The 11,583-nt window shown below is 34.4% G+C and overlaps 1 long non-coding RNA gene across 1 annotated transcript; it reads left to right on the forward strand.

Annotated features, from left to right (window-relative positions):
• The first annotated feature begins 1,754 nt into the window (after positions 1-1,754).
• Positions 1,755-6,658, forward strand: LOC140178141 (uncharacterized). The gene is made up of 3 exons (XR_011870384.1): positions 1,755-2,511; positions 2,593-2,720; positions 6,526-6,658. It is a non-coding gene; the product is annotated as an uncharacterized lncRNA (long non-coding RNA).
• Positions 6,659-11,583: the final 4,925 nt, after the last annotated feature.

Below are 11,583 nucleotides of genomic sequence, written 5' to 3' on the forward strand. Positions count from 1 at the left end.
TTCCTCCTTTCTATAACCGTATTAGTTTTGGCAATGCGAGAATTTTTATTTTGGCCTTACAATTTGTTTATTCTGTATATCGTAGTTTAAATATCTCTTTCATTAAAATTAGGAAGAACGTGAGTTAAAGATTATCAGAAGAATTGATTTCTATAAACTAATCTCGAGAAGTAAGGTTTGGTAAATTAAACATAAATGAGCCATATTTTATTACTTGATTGCTAATTGAATTTTTTTTATATATATATGAAATCATATTTACTTGATGTTTTAATATTTTCTGAAAGCAACATAGGCACTGAGCTTGAAGAGTGCAAGGTGTCCCTCTCTAAAACACTTTGGACACCAAACATAAAACCACTAATGCCCGACGTGAAAACATAGATGCCGAACGCCCGACTAAAACAAACTATAGGCGCCGGGTCCCCCCTTCCCTCAAATAATCATAACATATATATACATATCATATATAATATATAGTATAACTTAGTATATATATGGTGAATTATATGGTACAGATGTTGTTTTAAAGAGATGGAGAGATGTTGACACATAGCAGAATCATAAGGCGGAAGGAAGATGGCCCGGCTACAAGGAGGCAGAATCATAAGGGGAAGGAAAATGGCTTCGATTTTGAGCCATGTAGCTAATGCACTGAAGATCCGTTACAGAAAACGGGAAGATTTTTTTTTGGTGAGCGGAAGGAGATTGGCTACAGTGTTAGCGGTATTGGGTTTTTCGCTCGTTTCGTTCATTACTTCGTTCTCCTTCATTAGTTCCTTTCTCCGCCGCCTCCACGCTGGTAAGACCATTGGAAACTTCTGAAAGATAATAACCATCAACAAGCAGGAGCAGATATCTCCAAAAAAAGAAGGAAAAAAGCAAGCAGGAGCAGTGATCCTAAACGCAATATACTTAGCTTCCACGACGCAGCTAATCAAGCCTTCTCATCTCGCAGTGTCATCAGCGAACCCAGTTGGGAGAGGAGTTGTGATCCCGGAATATTAGTGTGCACGAACTGCGAAGGCACATTGAGACCCCTTGCATCTGTTCTATTCGCCGAAAGAGAAGAAGCTATATTGATATCGTTGCATCGTCACCTTCCACATCGCATAAGGAGCAGAGTTAGTCGACGAGTGTCAGCGTGGGAAGGGGAGCTATGGGGGAGGGAAGCAGTTAGAGCAGCTATAATTGGAATCAATCTATCTTTGCGGCGGTCATCAAAGGCAGCCATGGATACGACGGTCTGGTCGTTGAAGAAGGGCAGTCAATCGTCGTTGAAGGAGGAGGAAGATGGTGCGAGTAAGACCCAGAAATTTCGAAAAATCTTATTATGAACTAATTTCAATTTATTTATTTATTAAAGATTTTATTTTTAGAAAATATTTTATTAAAAATAATTAAATCAAGTTTTGATAATTAAATTAGAAATTTTACTTAACTTTATAATTATTGAATAATTTTTTATATTTAAATTATAAATCTTAATAATTTTAAAAGAATAAGAATTTTATATGAATTAGTTTAAATAATTGAGATTTTAGAATTTAATACTTTAATTTTATAAAGAAATAAATAAATTATATTATCTCTAATTTTAAATTAGAATACTTGAATTAAAAGCCAATTAGTAAATTGATAATTAAGTAATATTTTTAAAGTAATTTTAAGGAATTAAATTATATTTTAAATTTATACATTATACTCTAATTAAAAATTACCCTAATCTATTAAACCTAAATTCCCAAATTAGAATTCACTAACCCTAACCCCTCACGCTACTCACATCCACCGCCATACTTCCCCTTTTTATCATCAACAGCCGCCAAACCCCCCAACCCTCTTCCTCACTCTCAACAGCACTCAACAACACAAGCACACACACACTGAGAGAAGAGAAACAGAGACAGAGAAGATAAGGGAGGAACGGGGACGCGCCAGTGCCGGTGGGCCTCGCTCTCCCTGCTTAGCTGCTCACCACCATCATCGCTGGTGCTGACACACAGGAGAGAACTAGAGGAGAGAACCGACGGAGAAGAAGAGAAGGGGAAGCAGTTGCCGTTACCGCGTCGCAGTCGAGGGAAGGGGTGTGCCGCGCCCAGCCACCATTCAGCCTCATCCTGCCGGGTCTCACCATGGTTGCCATCGTCGTTGTCAGAACCGAATAGAGGGAAGACGCGTGAGATAAGGCACAGTTCTTGCGCCATCATGCTTCTGTTGCTGAGTCTCACCTGATCGCCGCCATGCGGTCATTGTTGCGAGTGGCGTCGCCGTCGTCGTCGGGTTTAGCTGCCGTCGTTGCAGTGGTGAAGGCCCAGGGAGAGAGAGACAAACCAGGAGTCAATGGGGGAAGAGAACAGGGAGCTTAGCAAGAGCTTCATCACTGCCCAGACATCGTTGGCATTGTGGGTTGCGTCACCGAGTCTCTGTCGCCAAAAAATGACGGGGTGGTTGTCGGGAGTTGTCACTGGAGCCACTGCCATTTCATTCCTATGTTACTTTCTAAGTGTAGTAAGTAATTTCTTTTCGGAACCCTTGATATATCAGTTTCTGTTATTTGTGGCTGAGTATTCTACGGATTTATTGCGATAGGGTTAAGCTTCGGTTCTTCCAGCCGCATTTGATAACTGTTGCCGCTGTGGGGATGATTAGATTTGACGTTGCTACTGCAAAATCAAAGTTTTTAAAGAGTCTTGTCGCATAGTTGAGCCGCGATCGAGGTAGGAATTTTTTTTAAAATTTATTTTATATTACAGAGTTGTTATAAATAGATATTGATGTGAAAAATATATTTCTGTGATTATGTGTCTTGTGGATGTGGTTGTTTGCGGGACTGAGTGGTGGGCGGTTGTTGATGAGAAATTGGTTTGTAAAGTTATTTAGTTGAATATTATGTAAAATAGTTTTTTTTGGTTTTGGAGTTAATTTGATAATCAGCTTTGGAAATGATTTGAGATATGAAAATGAATTGATTTTGGAAGCGGTTTGATTTTGAATTAGTTTGATTTTATAAATGATTTAACATTGGAGCTGGTTTAATTTTGAAAAAGATTTATTATTGAAATTAGTTTGATTTGAAAATAATTTGATATTAGAACTGGTTGAATCTTGGAAAATGAGTGAGATTTGGAAATGGTTGAAAAGAGTTTGAGGAATGTTTGGATGAGACCTGAAAAGGGTGGCAGAGTCTGAATTTTAAAGGAGATGCAGTCGAAATTTCTATAAAATCCGAGGCTTTGCTTGAAATATTATTTAGAAAATTGTGGATTTAAGAATTATATTAGTTTATATTGAATTGGTTAATAAAATAATGAATTATGCTTGAGTTTGATTTATTACGGAAAGTATTATATCTTGAGTAACTTGATTGTGATTGTTGAAGCGAGAAGAAACATGTTTGATAAATAAAAAGCATTTGAAATTTAAAATGTTTGTGGGGATCGTGGCGGTGTCTCGCCCGCAGATGGTGGGGATCATGGTTATTTACCACCCACCAGGTTTTAAAGAAAATTATTTTGTGGGGATTGTAGTTATTTACTGCCCACGTGTGTGTTGTTTTCCGATTGAAAACGTCTATGGGGATCGAGGTGGATTACCGCCCGTAGATGGTGGGGATTGAGGTATTGTACCACTCACCAGTTTTCAAGAGGACGATGCCCGGGTTAGCTACCGAACATGTCGGGTGTAACACCCTACCACGTAGAGTCTTATGCTTAAGTCATAAAGTTGAGGTGACAAGGTATTACGACCTCTAAAAGTATATATATATATATATTGAAAGCAATTTATATCGAGGAGCCTGTGAAGAAAAGTTTAAGACAAAAGTCGTACCGCTCACGTAAACTGAAAACTTGCGTACGAAAAACGTAAGATATATATATATATATATAGGAATAATAAAAAGGGAGTGTCAAAGATACAATTAACAAAGCTTCCAACTCAGTTCGCGAAGATAAACTAGTCAAAACATACAAGTATATATATAAGAGGATCTAAAAATGACTCAAAGCAGAAAACGACAACTTGTTTCTCCGAGTCAACTTCTAAGAGGGACAAACATAAAATACAAGGTGGAGAATCTATATACATACATAAATATAAACAAAGATACGACCCTGAGTCCCAAGAGTTCTTCGCTTCATCAGCGTCTCCAGAATACAGAGTGGTGCTTCTCAACCTGCATCTAAAAAATAACAATATTGTATGGGATGAGAATTGGGAATTCTCAGTATGGTTAAGGTGCCCACATATATAATAAATAAGGTCCTGGAATAGCCAGAGGCAATCCTAGAACACCGACACTCAGATTATAACACCTAAAGGGATAAACTGAACCATAAATTTGGTAAAACTCCCTAAGGTGCCCAAATAACGATATATCTCTAACCTTGCAGTTTACTTCCTATCTCATTTAACTTTAACCCTTACCACTGACCCAACCAGTCACGGTCTATGGCCCAAATCAAACCAGTTTGGCCTCCGGCCCAAATAAACTCAACCCAGCCTCCGACCCATTTCAAAACAAATCAACATTATCATCTGTCCACCACCAAAGTACTCAAAACAGAAAGACAATCACAAACACAAGCAAATACAAGGCAAACATATTTAAAGAATAGTTACAGCAAGTATCACAGTTATCAGTTAAACAGAATTTATCAGATAGGCAAACTAAAATAATTATGCACACCCAAACAAAGCAAACAAATGCAACATGATGCATGCCTGTCCTACTGGCCGTGAGCTCACGTGTCGGTTAAATCGCCAGAACCCGACACATCTGGTAGCCATCCCAGATATTTGTCTCTAGGTTGCGCATCTCCAGGAGGATCATAAACGAAGGAGATTGCCTTTTCACATCGAAGGAGTGTGCCTTTCCACCTTCTCCTGGAGGATATACCAAGGAGAGTTCTTTTTCACATCGAAGGAGTGTGCCTTTCCACCTTGCAACTAGAGAAGAATGTGGAAAAAACAATACTAAGGAGAGTGCCTTTTCACTTTTTCCACACCCTCATCATGACAAGAGAGGGAACTTCTGTCCTCAACTTGCCATCCGAACACATTTTCAAGTTAACACGCAAGCGAGATCGCACCCAGACCTTGCCATCTCGACTATTTCGGCCACACACAAATCTCGACCATTCTGGCCACACACAGTCATCCCCAATCTCATCATTAACATAAACATACATTCCAACCTATCCTATGGTCATCTAACCTATGTTTTCACGAGACATTACATGTTAAATACGAGAAACCAAAACCATACCTTGGCCGATTTCTCGCTAATGCACGGAATACCACAAATTATCGCCGTTCTGAAAATACCCAAAGCTCCAAACCTCTTTCAAACAGAAATTCAGCAACAATTATCTGACCTCAAGCTTCTAACATCGTCAATTGACCACCGATTCCATCGATTTACCTCCATAACATATAATTTAATCTTATATCACATATACATCACTAAATCAACACCAAGGCTCAACAAATTTCGAAACTGAGGTGAGAGGATCTGAGCTAGAAAACTCAAGTTTCTTACCAAATTTTCTTGTGGGTTTTGTAGAGAATTTCGAGACGAACACATGGCCGTTGACGGCTCGTCAATCGGAGCTTCGGATTAAAAGTTATGTGAGGTTGAATTATTGTGTGAGGGTTTGTCTTCCATGCAAGCTTCAGCATTTCTTCCTTGCTTTGGGAAGAAGGAGAGTTGATGCTCTTCATATATAAGGGGTTGGATTGGGCCTTGGGTTCAATATGGGCCCGATTCGTTCGGTTTGGCCTGTTCGGTTCAATCTTGGGCCAAATTCTTTAAAATTAGTGTCAAAATTCTCATTTTAATGAGCTCTATTATATTAAACTATAAAATTTTATTTTCTAATTTCTTAGATTAATAATTAACTTACTGGCTAATCATTTATTAATTTCTCAGATTTTACATCGGGTTGGCTATATAACTGACAAATGAGCTCATTAGCCATAAGGCAGGCATGCATCATATGCATTTGAATGCTTTGTTTGATTTTGAATTTGTTTTGGTTCGCCTAACTATTTAACTGTCTTTAACTGCTATCTATACTTGGATTTGTCTTGTCTGTTTTGTTTGTGTTTGTTTTGGTGTGGTACTTTTAAGATTGAGTTTTGGTGCTGAATTGATGATAGTGTTGGTTGATTGCGTGATTGGTTTCTAATTGAGGTTTAGTAAAGTATGAAATATCAAGCTGGTTTAGCATAGGCTTAATGAACCTATGTTTGGAATAGGTTGGTCATTCATACTGTTAGGAAACTTTTAAGATTCTTTTATAAGAAAAGTGAGTTTTGGATTTCTGGATACTTAACTGATTTCTTTTAAAAAGGCTTTGAATTTTTGAGTGGTTAAACTGTCGGTTTTTAAAAGATTCATAAGACATCGATAATCACGGATCTTGAAAATAGATTTTCCTTTAAATATCTTATAAAAATTTTGAAACTCCGTGGTGAGACCGTGTGGTTAGATTCTCACCCCCTACAGCTTTATCTTTTTAGGAGATGGATGACGAGGCTCACGAAGAGTTTTATTGCGTTTTGCTTATTCGATGTTGTTGTTTTAGTTATTATTTATTTATCCCTTGCCATCAATATTATCTTATGTAAGAAGGATAAGAATTGTATGTTTTGTATGTATATTATATAAGCTACTTATATAGAACTTTTGTATATATGTACATGCTTGTTTATTTTCAAGATAAAGTATTTTTTCGGCTTTTTAGAGAAAACAACGATACGGTTTCGAGTCAAAGATTTCTATTTTATTATTAAGTATGTAAGTCGTCGTAATACTTCTTTCTATCAGAGTGGCGCAGTCGGAAGCGTGACATTCTGACAGTGAAAATGTTACAGTGCGAGCTTCTGCAATAGGGCTGCGGGTCTGGATTGTGGTTGTCCATAGAATCTGAGTCCAGTTAGCCCAGACTATGTCCAAAAATATAATTTAAAGAAGGTGACCAAAAAAAAATTTGTTACCTAGCAGATTAATGTGCAGTTTGTTCAACCGTTTTTTTACTTTGTAGGATTTTTTTTCTAAAAAAAACTTAATTTGACGTTAATAATTAAGAAAATTAGAAATAATAAGTTATTTAAAAATAAATTTAAATTAAATTCAGTATAATTAAAAATCAATACATTGTTGTTATGTGTGATAAAATTAAGATGAAAATGTAGCCACAAAAAAAATTAAAATGAACATTTACAAAGTAATTATTTATTAACGGGTTAATAGGCATAAGTTATTTTTCTATTATTTTTAAGAGATTAATTTTTATATTTTTATATCTAAAATTATAAATTTAGTAGAATAATTTAAAAATTAATAATACAAATATTTAGAAATAAATATACAAATTTTAAAAGTTATTAACTTTTAGAATGTATAAAATTTATAGCTGTAAAAATATGTAGGATAGTAAAAAATTTATTATGTTATTATTATAGGTAACAAAATGAAGATAAATATTTATAAAGTAATTATTTATAAACATTATATAAGTTTATTAATTTATTTTTTTAATATTATTTAATTTAAAATAAAGATAAAAATTTATATTCGACGTATTCTTTGTTGCTTTCTTTTTATTTTAATTTAATTATAAACAAATACATGTACTCAAAAGTTAAATTGAGTACCCGTTTAAGAAATTAACGTATTAATATTTTGTTGTGTCTTTGATATGTGAATCAAATAATTAATGCGATATACCAAATAAATGATATAGTGAAATATAAAATTACTAAATTTATGTTGTATGAAACATTTAATTTAATTTAAATTAAAAATAAATATTTATTTAGGAGCAAATTTTAAGTACAATACGCTATAGAATCAATTATTTAAAAAAATTAAAATAATTAACTCATCCAATACAAAACAGTTTAAGAACAAAAAAATGAGATTTAATTTAAAGAATAAATTTTGATGAACTCAAATAAAAAAAATATTTTACATAATTAATTATAAAAATAATTTTATCCTATACAAAGTAGTTTATAAAGAAAATATGAGTCAACAAAATGTTTATGGCCAACCTTCAGTTTATTGTTGAAAAAAAACACATATTAGATAAAAAGAAAACAATTTGGAATCATGAATCAAACAGAAAATGTAACATCCCAATTTTTTGAATTAGGTTCATTTAGTAATTAATTAATTGATTAAAATTGTAATAATTTAAGATTTAAATTTAAAATAAAGAATTAGAAAATAATATATTTGGAAAAAAACTAGCATATCTAATTTGAGATTTAAATATATGAAAGCACTAGCAATAGTGAATTTCTAATTGACAATAAACCACTTTTCAAGATATATTCATAACTAATTCCATGCTTATTGAATTTGAAATATTTTTAGTTACATGAAAAGATAAAAAAACTAGATTTATTCTTTAAGTTCAGTACAAAATCAAATTCAAATTAAATTAGGTAGATAAATCTGTTACAAATTCATAGTAGAAAATCGCGCTCTTATCAGCCAGCATGATATATTAACAGTTTTTTAGAAATATATCAAGATGTGGTTAACTGATTGACTTTGTTTAGGATTCGTTTTAAAGCTAACTCAATTCTCTATAAATTTGTGTCTAATAGCTATTTCCGAATTCTAAATGTAGAAAACTGTATAGGGCTTGAAAAGTGACAATGCATATTGGAGATTTTACCTAAACGCGAATTAGATTCTCCTAACATAATCTATACATATCTAGGAGCTATTTGTGTCCTTTATTTCTCATTCTATTTCCTTTTTTCTATACAAAACATTCTAGATATCTTTTTTAAATTATGCAAACTACAGAATATGGAGATTTTCTTTCTATCCAATCAAAGATTCATACCTATATCAAAACATACTCAAAGTCCTATACAATGGATACGACGACACCCTATAGATAGACTACTAAAAAACTTTTGTTTTTCACCCCTCTTTCCATACTATCTTTAGGAACGACGCAGTACAAAGTAATACACTGCTCGGTTGAGGAGGAAAGACAAGTGCACTATTAGGAGCGAGATATCAAGGACGTAGATACGAAACGTTAAGTGCTTACCCAAATTCATGTTAAGGAGGAAGAATAAGCGATTTTTTTAGTCATAATTATACAAATTAAGAGAATTAAGATTTTCTGTGTCTTATTTATCTTTATTGAGTGATTACAATTGTGACTATGATGTTCCTTTTTTATGATTATTTGGTATGAGTAAAGCTTGTCATTGTTTGTACATTCATAATTTAGCACGCCCGTTTTTTTTTCAATTAGTAACCATTCAAATAAAAACTAGTTATTCACTATTTTTACATATATAAATTATTTTATATATGTAATTCCATATTGCTTTAAAAAAATTTCGCAAGATTTTGAATATCAATTACCAATATAATTCAAAAAAGGCTTAAACCCAATTTAAAAATATTAGGGTGTTACAGAAAAAGACAGTGCATTAGACGGGATGGAGACAACTTAAAAACTTAGACGAATAAAGGCTACAAATTGGGTAAGTAATTTGGATAGTAAGAAAAAATGACTGTGTAAAATTTGTAAATGCAGTTAATGGAGTAAGTGTAACATCCTAATTTTTAGCACCTCATGATCGTATTAAAAGTCCGGGTGCTACCTATCTCTTATCCTTTAATTTAATACTATAATTATTTAATATTGAGCCTTCACGAATACGAATTGAATTTTTATTAAGAAATTGAAAAGCCATTTCTTTAAAACACTTAATCACATAATTATATCCACATAATATTAAATACATAGACTTATATAATATTCCTCAAATACAAGTCCTACCCCTCTAAAGCCAAAGCAATAAATGACGATGGAAAAATAGAATCTAAGATTAAACCAAATACAGAAAGTAGGAATACATGTATATATTAAGCTTCGTAATTCGGTCGCGGCCTCGCGTCAAGGGTTTCTGAACCTGTCACTGAACAAAAGAAATCTGTAAGGGGTGAGAGCATCGTTCTCGCTGGTTCTCAATAAAGGGTTTAAGAATTATTATAAGAAGATGTTTTTAAAGAAAACTGTTTTCAAGCTCAGTGATTATCATTGTCTTATGAATCTAATCAAATATCGACATATAATTAAATGTTAAATTCCAACACCCATATCTTAATTTCATAAAAGTTCCACTCTTTATAAATAGACATAATATTCAATATAAATACCAAAGGATCAATCAATCCAAACTCACCAATCACGGCCTCCGGCCCAAAAAAACTCATCATCGCTATTATCGATCCACCACCAAAAACTCAAATCAGAAATCAGTCACAAGCACAAACAAATATAAGGCAAACAAATTTAAAGAACAGTTACAGCAAGTATCAAAGTTACCAGTTAAACAGAGCTTATCAGATAAGCAAACCAAGACAATTTAAGCACACCCAAACAATGGCAAACAAATGCAGTATGATGCATGCCTGTCCTACTGACCATGAGCTCACGTGTCGATTACTTTGCCAAAATCCGACACATCCGGTAGCTAACCTGGATATGGTCCTCTTGAAAACCGGTGGACCACCACGAACCCCACCATTGCGAGCGGTACACCACCACGAACCTCACAAGATCTTCAATTGAAAAAATAACATACGTGAGTGGTACATAACCACGATCCCCACAAACACTTTCATAGCCCATAGACGGTAAACAACCACAATCCCCACGTCCACCGCGACACTGGACAAGCGGTACACCACCACGATCCTTGTCAGGCGCATAATCACATATAATCATTTATACACACAATCCATCTTAATCAATATACTCAACACTGGATAAGCGGTATACCACCACGTGTTAGGATTTGGTTGAATTAGTCCCACATTGCTTAGGATAGCAAATGGAGTGGGTGGCCTAGGCTATAAATATGAGGCTAAGTTCTCCATTTGTTTTTGCACCAGTCAGAAACACTTTAAGCTTGTATCTGATTTTTCTTTTCCTCTGTACTCTTTATTAGAGAGTGTTGTGAGGTGTAGTTAGATATTTTCTTTGAGAGAGTGTGGGTGTACTGGGGTGCCGGTGAGAGAAAGAAGTCTATGTGTTGTAACAATTTTCACATAGTGATATTCTCTGGTTGTCATTTGACAACGGCCGTGGTTTTTCTCCGGTAATTGGAGTTTCCACGTTAAATTCTTGTGTTGTGATTGTGTCTATTTTATTTCTCTGTCAAAGGTGTTTTCTCAAGGGGGAATGGTGTATGATTCCCAACAAGTGGTATCAAGAGCTTCGGTTTGGTGGGATTTATTCTTAGTATGCTCTGTGGTTGCAGCTTAGTCTGACCTTCCACATCAGAAAAGAATTTTGTCCTGTGGCTTGAGGTTGATCTTTGGTTGCTGTTGTTGTTGCTGGAAGGCAGTGTGACACTGTGAGAGTGCAGTTTGGAAAGATTCTGGCTAAGGAAAGACTTGGTATTTAAGTGTGTCCATTGTGACCCACCTCTCTTTCCTGGGGACCCTTCATAGTGCACGGTTGAGTTATACTATTCCAGTATACGGTTGCAACAATGTCAGGATATTCAAGTGCTGTGAAGCTTGAAATAGAG

This window comes from Arachis hypogaea, chromosome 13, assembly GCF_003086295.3.
Source record: "Arachis hypogaea cultivar Tifrunner chromosome 13, arahy.Tifrunner.gnm2.J5K5, whole genome shotgun sequence".
Taxonomy (NCBI): Eukaryota; Viridiplantae; Streptophyta; class Magnoliopsida; order Fabales; family Fabaceae; genus Arachis; species Arachis hypogaea.